This window comes from Lissotriton vulgaris, chromosome 2_1 (assembly GCF_964263255.1).
Source record: "Lissotriton vulgaris chromosome 2_1, aLisVul1.2, whole genome shotgun sequence".
NCBI lineage: Eukaryota > Metazoa > Chordata > Amphibia > Caudata > Salamandridae > Lissotriton > Lissotriton vulgaris.
Genome location: NC_141687.1, coordinates 2,046,468,590 through 2,046,494,351, shown reverse-complemented (window position 1 = coordinate 2,046,494,351; position 25,762 = coordinate 2,046,468,590).

Below are 25,762 nucleotides of genomic sequence, written 5' to 3'. Positions count from 1 at the left end.
TACCTGCCCTAAGGGCATGTGTGTAATCCACATGCCACTTTGAAAAGTGCAAAAAATTGCACTTTTAAAAGAAATCACAAATTACCAACAACGTGTAGTTGTTTGGTAATTTGTGATTCCTTATGCCATATTTGCACAACTTGGGTGCTTCATACATTCCATTTAAGGAATCGCAATTTGCTTGACTTTGAGCTCTGTGTTGTCAGACTGATACGGGCTGGTTTCCGGTTTTTAGCATTGCAAACCAATGCTGTGATAGCCACGGGATAGACACGAGCCCTGACTTACCTCTTAGTTCATTAACAACATTGTCATCAGGGCGGTGAATGAATGTTTCTCAATTCATGTTTAAAAAACTATCACTTTGGGCTATACTATAGATTTGCACTAGCGTGCAGGTCGAAATCTTCCGTTTTGTGATTTAGTATGTTGTTTGGTAGTATAAGGATGTATACAATTAATGTAAAGCAGATGCGTGCGCTATAAAATTTGTATATGTTCATAGAATTTGAGGTATTCACATATTGCTCGCTCTCCCCTCATATCCAGACTCCACGTGTTACTTTAAATCGGGGTAAATGTTACAGACAGATCAGAGGATTAACCTATGGCCCCATTTCTCTTTCTGTCCTTGGCACCTCATGTACCAACTAATCATGCAGCAAATTGCAAGCTTCTCCGTGTGTTACAATAATACGCAAACCAGCTCTAGCAAGGCTGGTGAGCACGGGGCAGCCACAGCGAACATGTTGCGTTATTGTAAAGCTCCCTCAGCAGTAGCTGCGCAGCACTCCTCTCTCCGTGACTCATTATAATTATTTCTCAGCTTCGGTCAAACACACAGGCATACAAGCATGATAATACGCAGGTGCATCCAGGTTTGAAGTGGGAGGAAAAACGTGGTGGTCCCTCAAAGGGGCGGGTGTGATGTAGTCAAGGGCATGGCTTAAAAAACACATAAGCCAAAAATCCATGCTTAGCATAGTGTGGTGCCCGACTGGTATATTGCTGCTTCTGCTATTGCATCCAGATATGGAATACAAGTAGAAATACACCTACAACAAGTCAGGAGTAGTGGCTTTGTCAATGATTCTTAGGTGCTTCTGATAAAAAAGCACCAAAATAAGGCTTCCTTGCATGTAACATTAAGAATGCTTCAGTTTTGAAATGAGGATACTCTGAAAGACCCATAACGAGTCTTTTCGGAAGATGCATCAAAGTCCAGGTAGGGTCCACTATCATTCACCCTCCTATGTGTCAAATACACAAACTTATACTGTGTTACTCGTAAGGGGGGTCTGAATATTGAAGGCTTTTGCAGATAGACTGGACACTTACCCTTGGCTATAGGGGGCAGGGCTGACGTTCAACTTCATGATCTTTGCCACAAAAATATGTATCTATTGCTTCGAAGTAAATCTTAAGCACCTTGAAGAATGAAGACTGTGGTCTCTTGGTGGAGGGCGCAATTGTTGGGGCAGAAATGAAAAGTACTGGATCACAGGGGGACAATACACCTCCCACAATCAGCATGCAATTACCTGTCGGCGTTATTTCCTTGGCGCCCACTGAGGTTGCTCCGAAAGGTTGTCTAAATATTAAGGCTTAGGCAGGTATACAGTAAACTAATCCAAATAGGTTGGGCATGGCTGACTTCAATTTCATGACCCTAGCCATGAAGGGTCTTTTATCTATTGCGCAAGGTAAACTCAAGTAATATAGGTGATACATACACCTGCAATAGATTGCATGTTGGGACGACTCCAAATTATTCAGCGACAACCCCACAAAGTACTGTAGTAGGATATTTGTTAGTAGCTAGGACTCCAAACACTCAAACTATTTCTACTGGCAAACAATGTCAAGCTGATCTGTTGTGGGTACTTTGCATCATGAGGTCTGTTCTTGGGAAGAGAACTGTTAGTCTGGTCGCTAAAAGGGGGCCAGTGTCTGAGCTGTCCCGGTGTTGGCATCTATGGTACGAGGCTGGTCAAAGCGCTCTCAGAAGCTAGCCAGAGGATAATGCAAAAAGGGCATTAATCAAAAAAGAGTTTATATGTTTCCGGAACGCAGTTGACGCTAGGGACAGCATGTAATCACTTGCTGTAATTTAGGATGTGGTGCCAAGGTATACACCTGGGGCTATGCAAGGTCACTCTCATTGAAGGCCTAATTTCAATCATCTGATCAATTGCCGCTTGCAAACGTTGTCAAGCTCTAAGGGGCAATGACGCTAGTACTTGTGGCACAGGCACTAGGTTATTCAGCTTCTAAACAGAGGACAGGGCTACGCAACCTGGTTTTTAATAGACACATTTTGGCCGGCGGGTCAAACTTCCTACCTTTGGTTTAACTACTGAGAAACCCTTATCTGTATCCTATGCAATTGCGGATGCATTGATAGGGTTAGATCCCTCAATGTGGTACTCGGATTTATAATCTCAGGGACGATGTAGGATCAGAAATAGCGGAAATGGGTTTACTAGTTGGTTACAGTTTATATGGAGCTATAAGGGGGGGTGCCATGGCCTGTTAGCCAAATGCTGCTAGTCGGATTGCACCATCGGGGGTGCCACCCGCAGGGCCGTCCCAGAAAAAATGTGTTTTCTGACATATCACTGTAGGGTCAGCTTACAAATTAGTGAATTGCCAAACATGGCCCAAAAAATCTTTTATGTACATATAGGTTACCTCTGGGGCTGGCTCCAGGTTTTAACAGGGGGTTGTTACTTACTGGGGGAAGTGTGCTTAGCCTATTACACTGATTTCTTTACATGGTGTGAAGGTCAGGCCTACTTGGCAATGGCCTCGGGGAGGGTCACTCAGGTACACTCTCAACACTGATGACGTCAAAACAGTATACCCCAGGCACTGTTGTCATACCTTCAAGGGTATCCCTGCACACAGTTTCGGCGGTACAGAGGAATTTGAGGGGCCTGTGTCTAAACCCCTAGGCACCATGTGCTGGTACACGTAAGCTTTTGGGGGGGTGTCATGTCACACAGATGCGCTCATACACGTGTGTGTTGATGGACTTCGGGAATACCAATAGAATCGGCCTGGCAAGAAATGTGCTTGGCTGCAGCATGCCTTTTAGTAACCATGAATGCGCTATTTAACTGCACTTCACAATGGGTACTGTCCTTAAGTAATCAGGAAGGTGCTATTGCATTTACTGTAGACTCCAGGTCTAGTCTTTAATGAATGTCATACTACCAGGCACCCTCACTGTAACATTATTTCAAATGCTCCGCAGGTAACACAGACAGATGCTATGCTAAACATTTGCAATTGCAAGTTGGATGGGAATGATTCTGGTGCTAATCTTAGCTAAGGCTTAGCATGTGACAGCAATGTAATACGGGCATGTGTACCGCATCTTTCGTCAGGAAGCCAGAAACACTAATCATTTGTGTTTGTTTTTCCCATTTATGTATGACCGTATCCAAGGCGGATACCTGGGAAGGGCTCCACACCGCATCAACTGCAAGAGGTGGACAGCCAAGGGGACCCGTACATCAGGAACGGGAGTGGCAAGCAACGGAATCAAGTTTGATGGGCGATCGATCAAGGGCTCAAGAGGTGCCAACACGGGGTTGATTGTTTATTGGTGTGTTAACCATAGGTTGTACTGGCCGCAGTAATGTAGCAGTATGTTGCTTCACATAATATGACAGTATGTTCCTTATCGGGAAATAGTATTTCTACCGTAACGGCGCCTGTGCTCGCAGGTGCCACAGAGGTCATTGTAGTATATTGGTAGGTTACCAATTGGTGGGTCCAGCCGTAGTAATGTGGCAGTACACAGGGGTTGTGCCTTGCCAGCTAGGCTAAACCCAGGAGTAATAGGCATATGCAACACCTCAGCACCCCTTGCGGGAAGCAGTGCTCTGCCTTTACGGCGCCCGAGCTCCCAGTTGACATAGTAGCAGACACAGCGTGGTAGGGGCTATTCCATAGTAAGGAGGTAGACATACACAGAACATTTTCCAGAGCGTAGTGGTGAGGTGTAGGTTGTTTACAGACTTCACGATATGCCAGTGGGGCATTTTTTCGGGGCCTGTGGTTCCCCGGGTAGCATTTCCATTGCACCAACAATGGGTGTCAGCGTCTGGAGTGCCATTTCCTATCGGGCGCAGCGTAATGCCATCAATTAGGCCCATCTGGGGGCCCCATGGCCGCAGGTCTAATTTCCTTGGATCAGACAGCCCCAGAATATCTATCCGGCACTGGGGAGGATGTGTGAAAGGAACAGGGACGCCTGGGTAGAAGTGTGGCTTGAAATGTTTGTGCTCGGTGTACACCCTGGCGCAGACATTCCAGAGCTTCCAATAAGGAAAGCGAGTCTGTAAGGCCATTGTGCCACTGGAAGAAAATACCTAGTCACAAAAATGGTGAGGCTAGCCAGGGCTTGCCACTTACGGACCATAGCCCAGGGGTGCATCTGGAGGGAGTCGTGCTTCTTAAAAGACGGCGTCCATTTGTCCACAACGGTGGATGAAACCATCGCAGAGAATCTTCTTCCCTTGCAGTGGGTTGGAGGGCCTGTTAGTCGGACTGCAAAAAATATAACGGCTAGGTTTATACATTTTAAGAATAGGGCATGACCTTTCAGTTTAGGAGGGTAGGGGGGCCAGATAGTCGGTAAACAACGCTGGCCTGTGGCGGTAAGGTCATAATTGGTGAGCAGTTAATTTAAGGTCCTTAGGGGGCGGCGCCGTTCTTGAATGGGGTCGCCCAAAGGGAGGGACAAGTGGTCTCTCCTAGAACTCCAGGGGCAGTTACAGCCTGTTGGCTACATGGGTGCGGGGGAGGGGAGAGTCACGCTTTCTCTAGGCTGGTTAGCCACCCCGCGCGTACACAATGACGCCAGTAAATGGCGCAGATGTGCAAGGGCCATCTTTAATTGAGTTAATAGAGCATACGAGGGTAACCGGGGGGCCAAAGTACCCTCACGGTAAGCGGGCCCTCTGCGCATGCGCACTTCGACGGAATGGCGTGGTTAATAGGGAGTACGGGGGTAACCGGGGAGGGGGTGTACCCACACGGTAAATGGGCCCTCTGCGCATGCGCACTCCGACAGGAGGGGGTGGTTACTAGGGTGTACAGGGGTAACCGGGGAGGGGGTGTACCCGCCTGGTAAACATGCCCTCTGCGCATGCGCACTCCGACAGGAGGGCGTGGTTTAAGTGATAAGGATTTGACACCAGTTAGTGACCTTGCTGTAGACCCAAATTAGATACGCAGAAACCAAATATTGTATAATGTGACTGTTACGTTAGATTCAGATAGGAAATACCTTGTACTAGAAGTAGGTTAAGGTTAGCCATCTGATATCTGTATATATCAATTGTAATTGAATGTCATGAAACGTTTTATGCGTAATTGTGTAAATATTGTTTATTTCAATTTTTGATTTATTTTGTATGTTTTAATAAATACGTCATGGGGGTTGTAAGATCCCCCGCCTCCTAAGAAATCTCTCTCATGTCCTGGTTAATAATGTTGGTTAACGGAAGGGTGGGGGTCCTCTGGCAGTCCCTGGCCATATGCAATTTACGAGGATTCAGGCCAGCATTATATGAGTATGGTCACCACACTGCGACTGGTTTAAAGATGGCGCCTGCTTAGAGACAGACTGCACGAACGCCAGGGATAATTCCTATTATAGATGATAGCTCATTCCTCTTTAACTCGCCATCGATTAGCATCTAATCTGCCTCCAACTCTGTAGCAGAGCATAATTGCTGGAGGGATTAGTCTGAGGAATGGGGCTTCACTAATCACTTCTTGGAAGTCGGAATTTCTTCTAAATGAACTCACAGATGCTAAACATTTAAGCTTTACTGAAGGTTTCCCTCAGTCACTCCCCCTGACATAAGCAGCATCTCTGTTGTGCTTCCTCTCTGCAGTTCTGCTTGGTATTCTTCTGTGAAGTCTGAGATTTTACTGCCTGGATTTAATCCCTATAAATTGCTTTGCTAATTTAAATATACAATTTGGACAAAGCAGTGTAAAGGCCAATATATCTATGAAAGATAAAGTTGTTTCAGACAGAGTGCAGGTGTTTAATAATGTCTAAATAATCGTATGCTTACCTCACTGCAGTTCAGAAACGGAAGCCCAGTTTTCCAACTTCAGCGGCAGTCACTGCGGGGCTCCTCATTTATCACGCGCTGACTGTTCCAAAAGAACATCTAGAAATGAATTCATGTTATCTTAATCAGACATTTTGAACTTTAATCCTTTGAATAATCGTTCTAAGAAATGCCAGCTGAGAGCACAGAAAATGTCCGCAATTCGTCCTTTCAAGCAAGGAAATTAAAGCTTATTTGACCGACTCTTTTTACGTTTCCAGTTTTCATGATAATAAATCTTTTATCGTAGTTCATACATTTTGTTTACTTGGCCCTGAAATCAGAGAATGTTCATCGCGTCTGGTTTTGTGTAGTTATGGCGCAGGCACAAAAATCGACTGCGTCATCACCAGCATGGCTGAAATGAAGTACCCTACTGTAATGTACGTTTGCTTAGGTCGCCTCCTCTTATGTTTTGAACTCTTGACACACTTGTCACTGGACCAGAACCTTGGTCAGTCAGTAAATTGCCAGACCAGTAAACACGCAGTACTTCGTTCGCACACAGTCCTGGCCCCCTCAACGTGAACTCAGTGTTTTGCATAACCTGCCTCTTGCAAGGCGCCACCCCCCTTTGGGGAGTGGCCTCGTTAGTGGCAGCCAAAGGGCCGACCCAGCAGGGATTCACTTCCGGGACAGCCGACCCGGAAGTGGAAATGGACGAAGACCAATAGAAGCGCGGCTTATTGACGCCCCCGGAAGTAGTTGAAGGGCGCGAGGCTTAAAAGCCTGCGTCCATCTTAGGGACCCCCTCTTTGTCCGCTGATCGCCCAGGAGTCGGACGTCGCGTGAAGAAGGCATCGAGGGACCGTCGCGTGGAAGCAGCGAGGGTCAATCCGACTCGTGATCTAGGTTAGCGGGCCTTGCAGTGTGTTGCGTGGTTGTTGAAAGGGTATGCATGCATGTTTTAAAAGACGTGCGAGTTGTTTAATTGGAGAGAGCGAACAGAGGTGGGGAAGCGTACGGCTCGGGGGCGCGTTTAAATGTAAAGAGGGATTGCGGGTTGCAAGCATCGTAAGTCGCGCGCACACGGGAAGGCATCGGAACGGGTGTGTGGCAGACGCGGTGCGCGATTAGGATCCCTTAGTGCTTACAGTCCCCTACCTAACTCCTTTAATCTTGAAATGGTATTGAACGGTAATGGAGCGCTGTGATCGGGGGACCAGCGCGGTAATTTAAAATACAATACCCGTATTTGTAATCATTAACATGACCGTGAAGGTCAGCGGAGGTCCCTGGGTAAAGCGTTTGCACGAGGTGGATGAGAGGCATCCCCCCTCCCCCTTCAAGGAATTCCAGGAATGGCGCTCGCATGAGGGTTTCAGCACGGCGCCAGCAAGATAGTTATGGGCTTTAAAGGTTGAGGCTCCTTGATGACGAATTTGGACATCGTTTAGGAGAGAGTCATGTTTAATAATAATTTTATTATAATTGGTGCATGGGGGTTTTTGTAGGGGACAATTGCATTATGTGTATACAAGGGTTGCTATCTAATATCAGGCACAAAACCCACCTTATTTATTGTGAGGCAGGGGTGAATGGCACTCTAAGAAGGGTTGCATTTGGCATTTGGGGCTATTGAGAGAAGGGCAGTAAACTAGCAGTCAGGTTAATTTTTGTCATCATACCCAAGGGGGCAGGCGCAAGCACGTGCAGCACAACCTGATTCTTCTTGGGGAAACTTCAAGCTGGTAGAATGGGGTCCGGGTAAAAGGGAGCACGGATAACCCAAATGCATGTAATGTAATTTAATGTGTTCTAACGCGTGTTTCTTCAAGTGCAGGATGCCGCCAAAAAGGGCCCGGAAGGGCAAAGAGCCCTCAGCCACAAAAGAGGAGTACCTCGCCTTTACGGAGCTTCTGGAGTTCACGAAAGAAAAAGGCGTGGACTGGGCACTAAAGACCATGCGAGAGGGGGCTAGAGCAGACACGAAGTCACAGGAAGAAAGAGGGAGAGGCAAGAGAGCGAGGCGTACGCCGGAAAGGTTTAAAGAGCTAAAGACAAACGGCCCAGGGCAGCTGAGCCCCAGCCAGCATCACCAGGTGAGGAGGAGGTGCTAGAGACAATTGATTTGGGTTCAGGCGCCGATAAGGACAAGGACGCTGCGGAGGGACAGCATGTTACTGCCAAGACTACACACATAGGAGGGTTCCCTGTCGCTCATGCGGGGGTGCCCGGTTCACAGGTTACGTTACCGCCAGTAGTGGCGCAACCGGGTAGCAGAGTTTCACAAGTTTGGGTACAGTCCGGAGGGGTGGCACAATTACCAGGCATGCAATTATATGGTTCACATGGGCAAGCAATTGGTAATGGCCCGATAAGCTCGATGATCCCCACCACGACTTACCCGGCAAGTGGGGGGCCAGTAATGATGAATGCTTACTCGAATTCAGGGTTTCCACCACAGGCCCCAATAGCTAACACCGCAGTTGATTTGTCGGTGTCTGGTAATAGCCAGATAAATGGGGGGGCTGGGGGGCAGCCGGCCAGCCAACCGGTGTTGGCATTCAGCCCGTTAATGTTTGGTTCAACCTCGATGACCCTATCGCCATCTACGGGGATCACCTGGCACGTTCCAGCAGATATAAAAGAAAAGATACTTAGGGGTGAATACATGGATGTGTTTGACCTCATTAATGCAGGGATGGCCTCAGGGAAGTCCAGAGGAGTGAAAGAGGGAGAATACAATCAAAAGAAGAGTTGGGTGGATTGGTCCATGAAGAACTGGATCACGGGATTTTCCATTTATGCCGCAGTTATGTTGGAAAAATATCCCGTGTTGGGTCCTCAAATGATGAGTTACATATCCCTAATACATGGTGCTGCAGCTGAGTTTCCAGGCCTGGGGTGGTTGAAATATGATAAAATGTTCAGACAGATGAAAGCAGTCCATCCAGGGATAGCGTGGGATCAACGGGAGATTAATCTATGGCACACAGTGTTTTATTCTTCGCCTTCAACGCCTAAGACTAGTTCCGTGGCTCAGAGTCAGTCCTTTCGGAGTGACAAAGGAGTCAGTGATAAAAAACAGGCCTGCTGGCAGTTTACCAGAAATGAGTGTACTAGGGGGATCTCGTGCAGGTTCAAACACTTCTGTTCGTACTGCGGGGGAACATCCCATCCAGAAATCAGATGTTTCAAGAAAACAGGAAATCCCAAAGAACAGTCCACCCATACCACCCCAAAAGGAAAGCCACCTAAAACATCTGACAAAGCTCCCAACTCCCATTAAACGTCATGTTTTGACACACCTCCTTAGTAAGTATGACAAACTTGAGGAGGCTCAGTTTCTGCTTCATGGCTTTACATTCGGTTTCCGTATCCCATCTTCCGCCTCCCCCACTAATGTCCCGCCTCGCAATCAAAGTTCAGTGCTTCAGAATATGGAAGCAGCGCGAAACAAGATCATGAAAGAAGTCTCCTTGGGGCGGGTCGCGGGTCCTTTAAAAAATCTACCTAACCCTGATCTGATCTGCTCGCCGTTGGGTTTAGTTCCAAAAAAAGAGGAGGGCAAATTCCGCCTTATACATAATCTGTCAAGCCCCCCAGGGTTATCTGTCAATGATAAGTTAGACCCAGAACTGTGCACGGTGCGCTATACGACGTTTGACACAGCAATTGAAAAACTGCAGGCTCTAGGTGAGGGAGCCTTAATGGCCAAGGTGGATATTGAGTCAGCGTTTAGGTTACTTCCTGTTCACCCAGAAGATACCAAGTTCTTGGGTTTCACTTTTGATGACAACTACTTCATAGACTTGTACATGCCCATGGGATGTTCCATTGCTTGTGCAGTTTTCGAGACTTTTGCCAGGTTCTTAGAATGGGCGGTGGAGCAATTCCTGACCTCAGACAAATCCCATGCATTGGTACACTACTTGGATGATTTTCTATTCATGGGCCCTAAGTGTTCTCAGTCATGCAGGAAGGCCCTGCTGGGCTTCCAGCACCTGACTGAAGCTCTGGGGGTGCCATTGGCAACGGAAAAAACAGAAGGCCCAACTACATGTCTGACATTTTTGGGCATTGAAATCGATACTAGAACAGGTGTGTGCAGGTTGCCAAAGTCAAAGGTAGATGCCTTCAAGGCCGCAATTGATAATTGCTTGGGAGCAAAGAAAGTAACTTTACACCAGTTACAAGTCCTCTTGGGCCAACTGAACTTTGCCTTGCGGGTCATACCAATGGGCAGGGCTTTCTCCAGGAGTATAGCAAGGGCAATGTCTGGGCTGCGTGCAAAGCACCACAGAGTGAGGCTATCAGCTGATGTGAGAAAGGACTTAGTGATTTGGAAGTCTTTCTTGCAGGAATTCAATGGCACGGTGTTGTGGCGGTCAGCCAGTACCTCAAATGCCGACCTTGAGCTGTACACTGATGCTGCAGGAAGTATTGGTTTTGGAGCGATTTTGGGCCCTGAGTGGTGCATGCAGCACTGGCCAGATGAATGGGTAGAACGAGGTCTGACCCGTAACGTTACTTTTCTAGAGTTGTTCCCCATAGTGGTGGCGTTGCACTTGTGGGGGGATATGCTCTCAAACAGGCACATTGTATTTTGGTCAGACAGCATGTCAGTAGTGATGGTGATCAATAACCAGAGAGCAACCTGCACATGGGTGCTCCGTCTTTTAAAAGAGTTAATATTGCAATGCTTGAGCCACAATGTCCATTTAACTGCTAGGCATGTTCCTGGTGTTGAGAACAAAGCGGCTGATGCGTTATCTCGTTTTAAGTTGACAGAATTCCGTGCACATTGGCCTCAAGCAGAGAAGACAATGACAGCTTTCCCAGCGGAGCTATGGAAGTTTGGTGCCCCACTGCCTCCGAGTTGATAGCAGCATCCTTGGCCCCCAAGACTAAGAGTATGTATCAAAAGTCTTGGGAATGTTATAAGACATACGTAAGGGGAGCGGGCCTAGTAGATGCTTTTGTGCCTCCCTCAGAGCGTGTTAGGGTTCATAGTTCAGCAGAAAGAGAAGGGGAAATCAGTGGCATTTATGAAGAGACAATTATCAGCATTGGCATTCTATGCAGGGTTGAAGGGAGTTGCAGACCCAACGAAGGACCAGAGGGTGAGAAGAGCTGTGAGGGGTTGGGAGCGCTTGACGCCTGGGGCAAAAGATTCCAAAAGGCCCATAGATGTAGGGAAGTTTGTTAAAATCTTGGAGACGTTGCCGCTCGTTTGTTTTCCCCATACGAGACCCAATTATTTAGGGTGGCCTACGTGTTAGCCTTTTTTGGAGCACTACGGATCTCTGAATTACTCCCGGCATCTAAAACAGATAGGGAGGGAGGCTTAAGGTGTTCAGACATAATAGAGTCAGAAGAGGTCCTGAGACTCAGAGTTCGAAGGTCGAAAACAGACCCTTTAGGTAAAGGGGCTTGGTTACAATTGGGTAGAGTAGAGGGGGAGTCTTACTGCCCAGTTAACTTGATGAGAGGGTTCATGCAAGCCAGGCCTCAAGGGGCTGATGATAGAGTACTGCTTCACAGAAATGGTCTACCCCTCACCAGGTTCCAGTTTACAAGGGTAGTAAAAATGACCTTGGCAAAGATCGGTGTTGACCCGACCGACTTTACATCCCATTCCTTTCGGATTGGTGCAGCAACCACAGCTGCTGGACTGGGGTTGCCCGAACAGGCGATTAAGAGATTGGGTCGTTGGAAATCAACATGCTATGAACGTTACGTCCGTCCGCAATTAGTCTAACAGGCTTTGTCATTATTTTTTCCCGCCCTTCTGCCTAAGACCGTTCTTACTGTGTCTCCTAATGTTTACTATAGGTACCTCCCCTAAGAGAATCCAAATATGTTGGTGCGGCCACTCCTTCATTCGCAGGGCGGGTGTGATATTCAAAGAGACACTTCGAAACAGTGTGCACATGGCGCAAGGATGCAATCATCATTGGGTGGGGATAGGTGGGCAGCTCCTAGCTGACGTCCCGAGGGATTTACAGGCGGCTTTGGCCAGAGGCATGCCTTATCCAGATGTTTTCGTGTTGCACTGTGGAGGCAACGATATGATTCCGGCCGGAAGGAGAGGAGTGAAAGAGTTATTGTTTTCTACGCTAGCAGCTGTCAAAAATATTTTGCCTAAGGCTATATTAATATGGTCTGAAGTCATCCCGAGGCAGGTATGGTCGCGGGGCGCACCCACGAAAGCAGTGAATAAATCGATAAAAAGGTTAAATCAGTCAGTGGCAGAAATCCTACAGAAATCCAGCATTAGAACTATTCGTCACAAGTTGATACAAACGTCCAGGCCGGAGCTATATGCGAAGGATGGAGTGCACCTTTCAGAGGCGGGCACTGAGATATTTATACAAACAGTCCTAGGAGTCATCTCCGAAGCCCTCGAGTGTGGGGGGGGAGGTCGAGTCCGCCAGTAAGCGCCTCGCCCTGTGGCGGGGTTCCGGACAAGAATACCACGGGAACTTCTTGTCCAGTGACAGTTTTACCTCTGAACAGGTTTTCTAAATCATCGTGGACTCCGGGCTGGCGGGAGAGTTGGGGCTGACCTGCTGGTGGCCTTGGCTTCTCCAGCCCTACCCCGGAAGCCGCTGGTTGCCCAAGTGGTGGCACATTATTCACCTGCGGCTCTGTTGACCGGAAGGGGGTTAACTTAAAGAGAGCAGGCTATCTGGGTTGTGGCCTGCTGGCGCAACCCGAAGTTAAACCAAATGCCCATTGGAGAATGGGCGGTAAGAGAGTGTATCTGTATATAAGTGTGAGTTTCTTAATACTGTGATGTAAAAATAATTTGGACTTTAAAAAAAAAACTGGAGGTCAATGAAGTAATTGACCTGTGAACTTCTTTTAATAAACATGCACACTGCAGAAAATCAAGCAAGACTCCTGAGTTTAATTGTTGAAGGGGGCATCTCTTTTTTAATTCATGCATTGGGGGGAGAGTGCACTTTTTATGCCATCTATGCAAGGCGCCACCCCCCTTTGGGGAGTGGCGTCGTTAGTGGCAGCCAAAGGGCCGACCCAGCAGGGATTCACTTCCGGGACAGCCGACCCGGAAGTGGAAATGGACGAAGACCAATAGAAGCGGGGCTTATTGACGCCCCCGGAAGTAGTTGAAGGGCGCGAGGCTTAAAAGCCTGCGTCCATCTTAGGGACCCCCTCTTTGTCCGCTGATCGCCCGGGAGTTGGACGTCGCGTGAAGAAGGCACCCACCCACCCAACCCTAAAAAATTAGGACTTCAGGCAGGGTAGTAGCGGGGTTCCGGACAAGAATACCACGGGAACTTCTTGTCCAGTGACAGTTTTACCTCTGAACAGGTTTTCTAAATCATCGTGGACTCCGGGCTGGCGGGAGAGTTGGGGCTGACCTGCTGGTGGCCTTGGCTTCTCCAGCCCTACCCCGGAAGCCGCTGGTTGCCCAAGTGGTGGCACATTATTCACCTGCGGCTCTGTTGACCGGAAGGGGGTTAACTTAAAGAGAGCAGGCTATCTGGGTTGTGGCCTGCTGGCGCAACCCGAAGTTAAACCAAATGCCCATTGGAGAATGGGCGGTAAGAGAGTGTATCTGTATATAAGTGTGAGTTTCTTAATACTGTGATGTAAAAATAATTTGGACTTTAAATAAAGAACTGGAGGTCAATGATGTAATTGACCTGTGAACTTCTTTTAATAAACATGCACACTGCAGAAAATCAAGCAAGACTCCCGAGTTTAATTGTTGAAGGGGGCATCTCTTTTTTAATTCATGCATTGGGGGGAGAGTGCACTTTGTATGCCATCTATTTACTCCTACCCAAATCCTTCTCTGCTCACAAAAGAAGACAGCATCTGCTTCATAGGTTTTTCCAACAAATGGAAGTTTAGTTACGGGAGTGAAGTTGGTAAGACGGGCCTTGTGCAGGGTTTTCAGTTAGGGTAGCAAGAGGTTAACAATGAGTTGCAGTGTGAGCGTTTTTCCTTGCAACCACTTGTTGATGGAGGTGCGAATGGTGTCATATTTGTAGGAGATGGCTTTGAGGGAGTTCAGAATGTTGGAGAGGTCAGTGTGGGAGACAGTAGCGGCCCGTGGAGGAAGTTCCGTGGGTAGGTGAGGCAGGGTGCGGGAGGGGCATGGTCGGGGTAGTAAACACCGGAATATGGATAAATGGAGGAAAGTAAACATTTAAATAACTAAAACGAATTCCTCTGCGGACGCTGCATCGCATTAAAACGAGCTGGAAAACCACTATTTACAGTAGTTTCCAGCTTGTTGCCCCTTTCACCTTGTGAAGTCGGCTCCTCACCGGGAGACTGTAATAAATAGGAATGTCCACAGCTTCTTGTTGTAGAAGAATAGGTTTATTCTGGAAGAAGTTCACCCACAAGTATTGTGTGCTCTCAGCCCGAAGTCCTCCCAGCAACTGCATTCACTGGAAGACCCACGAGCCCAGAACACACACATGCATTCAAAGAAACACAATACCACAAGTACAATATGGCTCAACACGAGCCAGTACTAAACACGAGCTCACACGAGCTCAACTAAACAATACGCCTACTTCAGAGACCATGTGATGGGAGCCAATATCGTCTGTCACACTGTAGCACCGTGTTAGTTGGCAGGTATGGTGTCCAATGATGACTAATTAGTGGTGTTGTGGCTGGGTATAGGTGAACCTGTGCATCACTGTGATGAATGGATTATGCTAGATTTTATAGATTTTCTCCAATAAGAAGATGTTTACATCTTTGCATCTGATGGCGGGATAGTGGGTTTTACGATGGGGTTGGCACACTGTTTGAGTTAAAGAGGGATGCATTGGTGGTGGTCTTGTAGCTGTTGGCTTTAGCTGTGGGGGTGATGTGGCAAGGAAAAAAAGTTAGAATGCAGTGTTCTCAGAAGGGCAACATTCTCCTGGCTTTTTAATCATCTCAATTTCTCCTCCTGTCCTATGGCATACTATATTCAGTAAGTTCCTGGGTGTAACAAGCTTGGAAGAGGGAGTATTTACAGGATCATAATGTTCTACATCATTTTTAAGAGTGGGGCCGTATATGCTGAAAAAGGTGTTGACATCTTTGGAGTGCTGGAAGTGTGTTATTTGGTTGATTAGTACTTCTTGGTTGTCTAGATGGGTGTCCTGGAAGAAGCCGAAGATAACTTTATTCTTTTGCTTTTGCCTAACACACGGGGGAGTGATCTGGGAGATGATGAAGTGGATGATGAGATGATTAGTCCATGATTCTAGGTATGTACTTGGAGTATTAATAGTGCCTGAACCTGCTGACAAATGGATTATTTCTGCGTTGCTCACCCTAGGCCTAAAGCTTGCTGTTCTGATGGAAGACTTATTACAGTTTGTAATGTCTGATTGCCACTGCTATAAAATGTACCTAATGTCGCATTTTGTATGTTTCTTTTTTTACCATCCATAAGGCCCAGCAATGGGTAACACCCGTGTCATAATGCTTTCATTTGCTGAAGCAGTGCAGCAGATATGAGAGCGCCAGTGGGGTTTCAGCTTGCAGAATACAACCAGAACCATACGCCCAGTGTTTGATTTACCCTGTCTGCGTAGAGTATGCACATGAAAACTAATGAGTGGTGACTATCATCTAGTTGGAACAATTCATTTAAATGTTTTTAGCAGACTGGTGGTCTCTCCCCAAGGTGTAAGCACAGCACGCCTCTAACACGAAGGTCCTGATTCTGATGCGGTTAGGAAAGCATTCCCACCCAGGGCCTGATTCTGATGATGCCGTTAGGAAGGCCTCCTAATGGCATTTGCTCCTTCCAAATAGGATCGAGAGCGTGTCTTCCCGACCCAGGACTCAATTATGATGCGGTTAGGAACATATGCTCCCATTGAAGTCAATGGGAGTCCAACCAAATCGTATCTGGGAGCATCCAGATGCATCGTACTTTGTTGGTCGGACTCTCCTGATCCGAGTGGGTCGGTAACCATTTCCAAACAGATTCGATTGGGCAGCTTTCTAAACCGCATCAGAATCAGGCCCTAAGTTGATCACGTTCTGTCACAAATTCTGTTGTTTTTTGGTTGAGTGAACTGTAGTAATACTGAGAAGCAAAAGCTGTTAGCTCAAGGTGAAGAGAAAATGATTGACAAACTGCTGCCAATGCAGGAAAACAAAGATAGGTGTTCATGTGCACCTAAATAAAGCGTAGAACATGGAGTGCTCCGGTGGAAGAGCTATAAAAACGTAAGCATCACTTACTGCCAGATAAGCAGTCCTGGCCTTGCATAATACATGGGTGCAGGAGAATGTCTAGGGTATTGTTCATTATTGTCTTCAAACCTCGAATTAGCATAGGCAAAGGCTGTAAAATATGCTGACATCATTCATTGACCGACACCAGGCAATTGGTGAGTGTCATGTGCAGCTGGAATGCATCTCTGGATTCTGTGCCATAGGCTCGCAACAGTGTCTTGCGGGTCAACTTACACATCCCCTACACCTTGGCACAAGCACTCTGGGATATATACAAAGTTGTAAAAACATGACAAGTATTTGTCACACCTAAATCTATAACAGGATTATACAAACACTGCAACACACCATGAAATTAGCAAAAAGAAACGGCACAGCATCCAAATCTTTGCTCTGAGTTGAAACTTCCTGGTGCTGTTAGGCCTGGGGCAGGATCACACAGGCTGGTTCTTCTCCAAACATTGTTGGAAGGGGAAGGAGAAATGCTTCTCTTGTGGCTGGATTCCACTGCAGTGTGCAGGCCGGTCGCTCGCTCTGATAGGCCAGAGCAGAGTCGAACGGGTGGGTGGATGCTGCTGGTCCCGTCTGGTCCTTTGTGGTTCTGATGATCTGATTTCCCCAGAGGCTGGCACAATGATGTTTTTGCTGCTCTAGCATTACAGAAAGTGAATGGAATGCCAGAGAGAAAATGATTCTCTTCAAAGAATCTCCTTCCCGACTCAACACTCACCTGGTGAGATGTCACCCTCATCTGCTCCATTAGGGAAAAGTACTTTTTTTTCATACTTGTGCGCATGCTCACTCCAAAGCTCAGTTCGTGCAAACACCGGCCAGTCTGTGAAAGGGCAGGAAAGCAGAGCCAGATACAACCACTTACAAGATTATCATGCAAATTGTTTCATAAAACCAAGAGGCTTTAAGATTAATTGGGGTCAAAAGATCCTAGTGGATGCCAAATAATTATCTTTCCAATTGTCTACCTCAACCATGCAGACTTGGAAGTATTCCTGTTTGGTTGCCTGCATTCTACTTTGTAGCCTTCTACAAAGGCTACAAAGGCTGCCGTCTACAATGAATAATACATGCAGTTCCAACAGATAATACTTTGGTGACAGAATTCCTCTGTGAACCAGTTGGTCTTCGATGTATTCTCCCTGCATGCGGAAAGGGGGAAAGATTATTCAGAGTTGTGGTTACTTTCTTCACAAGATGAGTATTCAGTCATTCCAAATCGGTGTCTGGTGCAGCAATAAAAAATGTATGGAAATTGCCAGAGGGCAGATTTTTCATATGTCTCCATGAGGTGTCATGGCCTGGAGTAATACACTTTTTTTTTTAACTGAGCTAATTTTCAGTGATGATTTTAATTAAAATGTGATCATAAAAGGAAAGCTGAGGGATTCAGAAAGTGGAGGTTAGGGATAGTTGAGAGCAAAAGGTCAAGACAATGAGCTCTGGAGTGGGTCGGGACAGTGCCCAGTTGGAAAAAGCCTACAGTGTCCAGTTTTTTAATGACGGTTTGGCTATATGGGTTTGACGGGTCGTATGTCCAAATAGTAATGTTACCAATTAATCAAACACAGTTCAGGATGGAAAAGATAAAACTGGCGAAATCAAGAGGTCAGAAATAAAGGTGGTTGGATATTTTTTGGGAGGGTCTTAGATCACTGCACAAATACAGGTCTATATCGGAAGGAAGAACATAAGGGGCTAGCTATCTCTTTTACTGGGATGGAGCTGCATTTCACATCACCCCCTCTCTATCACTCCCGGTACTTAGTTACTATGTATGTTGCAATCTTGCGGGAGAAGATGGACTATGTTGAACACAGGGGAATCATTGAACCACAGCTCAGTGATTGCCAAAAACTGGAGAGAGTAGTATATGATAAGGTCATGTACTAATTGTACTGACAGATGCTAGTTGGGAGGATAGTGATACATTTTGTTCAAATTTCTTTATTGATTTTCTTAAAAACAAATCCAAAAACAAAAAACAGAACATTGACAGATGACACTCTTAGAGACAGGCAAATGAAAACAGCTTGCAGCCTGTTTCCTGCAGGGGCTGTGGCATTTGTCCTTGGTTGCTCTTTGGTTGTCCCTCACATCCTTCAATCCCCTTGTACCCTCTTCTCCACCAGGTGGGGGACCACTACTTTGGCCGCCAACCAGTCCCATGCTTCCATCAGTGTCTGAAAGAATACAGTCTTCTCCCCATCCTGAACTCTGAGTGGTGGCGGGAAAAGTAGGGCATATTTGATTTCCAACTGCCACAGATGTCGTTTGACCTCTAAATGATGCCAGTTTCCTTTGCACTTCCGTGGCATAATCAGGGAAAATCATCAGCTTACAGTTTTCCACATACCAGGGACCCTTGGCATGGGTCAGATGCAGTACACTGGCTATGTCTTGGTAATTAAGCATTCGTGCCACGACTGGACGAGGTGGGGCACCCGGAGGAGGTCAGCAGCCGGGGACTCTGTGTGCCGTCTCCACCACAAAGAATATTGATGCTTTGCCCCAGCACCGTGGTGGCTAGGCAGTTTTCAATGAAGAGTCCCATACATGGGCCTTTCACATGCTCAGGCATTCCTACCACTCTTCTATTATTGCAACCTGACTGTTTCTCCGTTTTATTCACTTTGAGTCGTAGCAATTGGACTTCCTCTTTCAGTTTAATGATATGGTCTTGCGCCTCAGAGAGTCATCATGGCCAATGTTAATTGCACAGTGTCCACTCTAGCCCACAGTTTCTTAAGGTTTTCACACTGTAGGCGGCCTATATCTACACACAGTTTGTCTATCTTTGGGCCTAGAGAGCATGTGATGTCCAGTACTGCCTGCAGTAGTCCAGAGAAGTTCTCAAAATGTTCTTGCAGTTTTTTCTCCACTGTGGTGACAGGGGGTTCCAGGGAAGACTCAGTGGTGGAGATGATTTACTGATGGGCTCCTTCTGCTATTCTGGAGTCCTTTGGTTTCACCATGATCAGGCCCTTTGTGCCTGTGCTGTCTGACAGGGGTCCCTAAAAAAAAGCCTGACCTTTGCCTCCTCACCTTCTGCTCTTGGCTAGGCTGCCATTTCCTGTGTGTTCTTGTTCCAGGTTCCCTCCAGTAGATATCAGTGCCAGTTTCCTATGTCAAGGCAATGAGGTAAATGGGATAAATGTGAATGGTGCAGCAGAGCCTACAGCCCACCAGGCACGTCACTATCCTGCCCAGCAATCAAGGGCCCCCCTTCTGCCCCCAATTCTAGGCACCAACAACAGACTGCAGTCAGGTAAGGATTTGCCATTTCCAAGTACAGCTGCTGGGGTCCCCGCCAGGACAGCACACAATACTTCAGTGAACAACCATGTCTGTGGGCACTCTTATGCTACAGTGAATCTTGTGAGCTTCCCGCGCCTGACCGAAGGCCTGCAGCAATTCTCCCACCCCAATGTCCACAGAGATGATGTCAACAGGTCAGTTCAGGCCATGGGAGGGTTGGGAGGAGGGAGCTCCAACTGCTGCTTGTGGCAGTGAGCAGGCCACCGCCTTTGCTTATTCCTTCGCTCCTCATTCTGCTCCCTCTCTTTCCAGGCATCCTTGACGATGGAGCCGACAGGTTTGCACAAGTCCTGGTGGAGGAGGGGGCTTTCCAACCACTGTTTGAGCACCCACGCTTAAATCACTTCACACTGTGCTTCCAAGTCGTCTACGCCTGTCCTGGGATGGATGTCACGCACCACCCTGATGTATGAAGGCAGGGATTTGGCCGTCCGCTTTTCACAGCACTCCAAGGGGCAACCACTTTGATTGACAACCATTGCCCAATCCAGGAAAGAACAAGATATTTTCAGGATTATGAACTGGGATTAAACACGAAGCTTTTCACTGTGCGACTGCTTTAACAGCCATCTCTGCCATGCTCCTTACATGTCATGACGAGTTACTCTTTCTGTACCTACAGAAGAATGGCTGCTAAGGGTCCATAATAGAGAAGAAATATTGCTACAGTTGGGTCACAAAGTACTTGACCTGTGCAGCTTGGAACTCGGGAAGAAAGGATTCAACTTTGAGCTTCTACAATTGCTTAAATTGATTAGGGGTGGTCGATAAATTTCGCTCTGTCGACGACCTCTGTGTGAGAGAGTTTTTTCTTGTGTGTAGCTCACCAATGGTAAGTTGGTGAGCGAGAATTGATGTCCCCTAGCACAATTTTTGCACCCTAGGATGGCACATGGCGATATTTTCCGTTCGTGTTGAGAACGCTGCTGCTCGAGTGGAAAATCTACTTGAGTGGCAGCAAAGAAGCAGTGGTGCAGTTTACGCTGAACAAGCTCCTGGTGCTAAAAATCAGCTCAAAGAGACAATTTTCGCCCGTTTACTGAATTTCACTGAGTTTTCATGTATCTCCGCAGAAATCCCTGGAGTGAAACTCTGCAAGTACCTTCCACCGCTAAACTTTATCCCAGTGCATTTGTTGCTCATATGGCATAATGATAGAGTAGCACCTCATGGCAATATACTCCTATCTTTTCCACTGTTCATTATGATATAGCTGCCCGCAGCCTCACCCTCATTCACAAATGTAAATTCTCACTAAATTAAATTAGGGATGGCCTTGATTTTATCATTTTTCTAGGGCTGATGGGTATCCAAGGATCAAACCAGTACTGTACAGAGTGTGTATGCATATCCAGGAATGTGTTATAACCTTAGTAAAGTTTCTATTCCACTAACACAAAAAATCTGTACTATCAGCTATGTAAGTGGGAATATAATCAGCATAAGCAGATAACTTGCCTTGGATATTCCTCAATAGAGCACACCCTCCTACTGGATATGTGATGTAAAAGCTATGCATTTTATACATCAGTGTACTTGACATTCTATGTTTATGATTAACATGAGCTGAGCTTAATGAAATTCCAAGTGGTGGCTTTTAAATGTATTACAATTTGTAAATTGCATTGTTAAGATCCGTAAATTAACACCTACATATTTCGATACCTGCCTGGCAAATACTTGGCAATTTTCTAGAGATGAGTAAATAAGAGTGTTTCGGTAACCACACTTGCCTTTTATTGTATTCACAGCTCTGTGCATTTTTACTGCACAATATACTTTCCTGTAGAAACATTTCGTTTTTTTCTATTAATGCAAATGTTCTTCTCCCGGGCATGCCAGCTATTATTGTACCAACTCTCATTTCAGCATGTGTCTGTTTTCCTACAAAAAACCTGTCAGGATTCTAATTACATGCAGTGTGAGGTAAGGCAGTTTCAAAGAACACTAACACATTTGCAAGGAGACAATAATAAATGCTTTCAGTAAGACAGGCAACCCTTTTATAGTTAACTGTTTTATGCATCCATCTGGTGTCCTTCGACTTACTTGACTCATCTGATAGTCTGCTGAAACGCCAGGAAGCTTGGATGTTAGGTAAATATTGTAATTAAAATCAGGAAAATGTTCAATATCCGCATGGCTGTAGTATGAGGATCGCAATATTAAATAAAGTGGTAAGGCCCTCTCTGAGATGGCTTTTCAGGTGATCAGTACTGCCAACTTGCAGCAAACAAACTTCAGGCTATGTGGTGCTTACAATATTTTTAAGAAGCGGGGGAGAGGGGGGGGGGATCTGTTTCCGGCTATGGGAACTCGCTGGAGTTGCAGTGTGTGAAGGAGTGATCTATATAGTGAATGATCAACTGAAAGTATTTGAAGCTATAAGAGAACCTTTCTTAAAACCGTCAATTGCACAAGATTGATGCCTCCTCGATCCAATGGGGTAGGAAGGATTGTTGGGTGTGGGCAAACTATGGGGGGATGGGAAGTGGGTTTTGAAGTAAAGGAGGAGGGACACACGCCAACGTGCACTTGCTCAGACTGACAAAGGGAATGTGCACCGAGCATAAAATGGACACGCAGAAGATAGAGTTGGAGATGCGGAAGTGGCGCTAGGGTACATTGGGGTGAGTGATTACTACGAGGATGTTCATGGTAGGGTTTGTGGCGCCAGCTGTTTGGGTGATGACCCGTGGCGGAATTGTGCAAAGGATTCTGACCGTAGTAACTAGTTTACCTTTATATGAAAAATAAGATTCTGTCTTCACCTTTCTATGACTGTGATGCTATATTTGAAAACTCAATTAAAAATTCCTATAAAAAGGGAATGGGGTGGAGAGAGCGAGCGAGAATGTGTTTTTGTGTTACTTTACATCAACCAAACAGGATTTGTTGGTATGACCCTGTCAGTGTTCCTACTTTCAAATGCCCTCTGACCCAGGACATTGATCAGCTGCGCTCCTGCGATTTTTATATTGAGTTAGAAGTGTCTTCAGAATCAAACAGTTTCTTTTCAAATCTAAATGCAACAATTATTATAAGTTGCTGGCAAACAGAGAGGCTGGGACCATTGGTGGACAAATAATCTAGCTATATGTATGTTTGTATAATGTCCTTTGCTCCAATTTGAATACTGTATGCCTTACACGAATCACTGACAGAATATCGAAGGACAAAATATCGACCTACAGAAAAATCGACTCTGGAATATCGAAGGCAAGAATATCGACATCCTATCTACAACATGGTAAGCACAAAAATATCGGAAAAAAATATCGATGTTAAAAATATCGTAATTAAAAATATCAGGGTTTTTTGTAATTAAAAAAAGTTTCAAAATAAAGTAAATAATACTTATAAACCAAATAAACATAGTTACAAATATTTTATAATGTTTAAAATTAATAAATAATACATACACAATAATACAACATTAATTAAACATATACATAAAATATATAATATATATATAATGTATAATATATATACTTACTTAATAATACGTTTTAATAATTGTTTCAAGTCAAGTCAAGTCAAAACCACGTTATTCGATTAAATAAAAATCATAAAAGTATACTATACAAAATCATTTCCTGGTAGTACATATAATGACAATGAAAACATTTTAAAAAACAGGTTAATCAGATAATGTAGGCAGTCATTCAATCCTTCAGTCTGAGTTTCCTTCCCCAAATAGCTGCAACAAAGAAATCAGACGACATTCCATTAATTGCAAAAACAGTAATGCTAGTTTAGCCTGGGTAAACCCCTTTTCTTTTAACAGCGGTACAATAAACCTTTTCCTAATTCCTTTATAAAATGAGCAAAAAAAAGTAATATGCATTCTATCTTGGATTGAATAGCCGTCACATTTACAGGGGGCTGCATCCTCTGGCCTACACCACCCTACAGTTTCACTAAGGATAAGGTAGATCTGGTTGAATCGGAATTTTGTTAATAGCCAACAATGAAATGGTTTTGTTACAATACTAATGTAAGGTTGAATGGAAAGACAGGTAATTAACAAATAATGAACCCTTACCATTGGCTTTCTTAACTGTACCGATTCCCGCTCTTGCTCTCTAAACCTGATGAAGTTGTTTTTTACCCATTTTAGGTCGGCTTTCGCCAAACCTTCTGGATTTGTAAAGATCTCCGGGCGCCCCAGCTTCCCAAAAATTACTTTTATAAAAGCAAGTCACTAAATTTCCTTTGCTTTCTCAAGTTTAGTACAGTCCCTTAAAATCTTGTGATTAAGAGTAAGCGCTGGATTCAGCCATGTTTTAATCCACAATAGGATAGGGACCATACTTGTTATATCCAAGATATAACCCACACGTAGTTCAAGGTGGACCGCAAAGGTGGCCGTCATCTGGGGAAGAGCAAGGACGGCACAGAGAAATTTGTTTTCCTCTATTTGGATACGCTCTGTTTGTTTATAGCCCCATATTGCGGCACCGTATCTAGCAATGGAGATGGATTTCGCTTTATAAATTGATAAAATTGCTTCACAAGGTTTTTCCCCCTAGCCGCTTTGCAAAACCAAGTATCGCAGCAGAAGATCTTCTAATGGCATTTACTTTGGTGGTAAGTTGGGGAGCCCAAGTGCCTTTGTCGTCAAACACGACCCCCAAATATGTGAAGACTTTCACTTTAGATATCAATGGTCCAGAACTTAGAACTATCCCTTAGAGTTGCCTTATTCATAAGTGCTTCCCATGCATCCCTTTTTATTTCATTTTTACGGGTCTGCACTCTACATTTATACTCTTTCCGAAGCGTCTGGACTTGCATTTTATCCCTAGGTTTCTTTTAAAGGGCTACTAGGAGTAAATTATGGGCTCTGGAGCATTTACGATCAAACCACCCCTCGCTATTTACTTTAGACCTAGTATTAATTGTAAGCTCTGTTGCCACTTGCTGGCATATCACTTCAAAGGATGCAATCACATCCAGACCATGTTTAGAGGGGTCGGCACATATATATAAATCATCAGTAACCTTCTTATTTAAGGACTCAAAAAAGTCTTCCAAGGTGACTTGACTCCATTCTGCCTTGGTCTTTTGTTTTTAGCCCAGTTATATCTGCTATGGGAACCGTCTTATAAAAAAAAAACAGGACTGTTGTCCAGTTCTAATACGACTGGATTATGGTCACTAAAAACTGAAAATACTGCATTATAAAAATTTACAAAACTTAGGAGTACCGGGGATATAAATATATAATCAATTATGGTTTCACTGTCCCTTGCTCTATATGTAGGTACTCAATCACGCCTATCAAAAAACCGTGGTTCATAAAGATCAATGTTTGAGAGAAGATCCTCTAAGGCTTCCCCCTTCGAGCTATGTTCAAAGTGTGAGGGAGATGAGTTTTCGGGACCGTAACTTTCTCCCGAATGGCAATTTAAATTACAAAGATGTATATGAAAATCACCCATCAGGATGAAATCAACAAAAGTGGTTTGCTTCTCCTTATAAGAGTTTACAAATTTAGATAATGAGGCAAGATGCTCATTTGGGCACTCACTTTGCATAGAGTTGTAAAAATTTATGAGTAGAATTTTAATATTATTAGTCATAGTCATTTCCACTATTAAGTAATTGGGGGAAGGTGAGTCTACGGCTATGGCTGTACCCACAATTTTCACCGAAATAAGAAGCATAAGACCTCCTCTATCTCTACCCGACATAGAGATGCGTGCTGGCACAAAGTAGGATGTAAAGCCATCGACCCAAAAATTACACTCTCTATCCCAGGTCTCTTGCTGGGCAACAATGTCATACTCTTTAACTAGTTTTAACCAGGCATTGTCATCCATTTTTGGACGTAGCCCTGCGAATTTCCAGCTTATCAGCCTAACCTTTTCACCACTTACTTCGTTTACTCTTATTATTTCTGGTGCTACATTTAAAGGAATAGTGGCAGAAACATCCAGTCAATCTATCTAACCCAAATTTGACAGACGGGTGAAACGATTAGATACAGGCAATACCCCTATATTCTGAAATTGATGCAGGATACCTGGCTTTGGAAGCAATCCCAATTTCTGGGTAGCCCAATTGGCCTGATTCTCTCTCATTGGGTGGGAAAAAATTCTTTGTGTGGGCCATACTGG